Here is an 887-nt window from a genome sequence, read left to right on the forward strand (position 1 = left end):
TTCAGAGTTACCAATCAGTCTAACATGCATGTTTTTAGTCTGTGGGAGGAAACTGGAGTACCCGAAGAAAACCCACGCATGCACGGAGAGAACATGCAAACTCCACCCAGAAAGGCCCCCAGCTGGGATTTGAACTGGGGACCTGCTCACTGAGAAGCAGCAGCTCTATCAACTGAGCCACTGCTGCCCAAGTCAATTATTATTAAAATTAATGAATTAACAATAATTATTTAATAAATAATAAATAAATTATGTAAATTAAAGATAATTAGACTAAAAGCCAGGCATCATAAAGCATGGCTTTTAGTTTAACTTAAAACAACTTGGGCTTCTTTTGTGAGAAGATCGAGATTTGTTTTGGAGATTTAGGCAGATTTGGCAACTTCTACATTTAAAGTTTTTTTTCCTTCATTCATTAAGATGTTCTGTTGTTTTGCTGTCTTACTTTTCAACTGGAAAGTGTTTTTTCCTTTATTGGCTTCTGATAAACCCAACATTATCTGTCAGATGTTTGTACACTTACTCAACGAGCAGTCAGGTTGTTCATTTAATTTTTACAAGTTTTGTTTCTTTTCAACGTTATGGAAGGCTTGTTTATTTTATGATGTATTTTATTTATTTATTTGACTGATGTGACATAATAATGTGAAGTGTTAGATGAGCTTCACTATGCTGACAAAGCTGAACTGAGCTGCTTCTTCTCAGGACCTCAGTCTCTTTATGTCGCTACTGCCCTCTGCTGGCCAAACGTGATATGGCATGAGAAATGACGGTTAAATAAATAATACTGAAGTGATATATATATATATCAATCAACCTTTATTTATACAGGTAAATCCCATTGAGCCTCGAGGACTCATTTACAAGAGAGACCTGATTATATATAT

Source organism: Nematolebias whitei, chromosome 19 (assembly GCF_014905685.2).
Source record: "Nematolebias whitei isolate Nwh7 chromosome 19, NemWhi1, whole genome shotgun sequence".
NCBI lineage: Eukaryota > Metazoa > Chordata > Actinopteri > Cyprinodontiformes > Rivulidae > Nematolebias > Nematolebias whitei.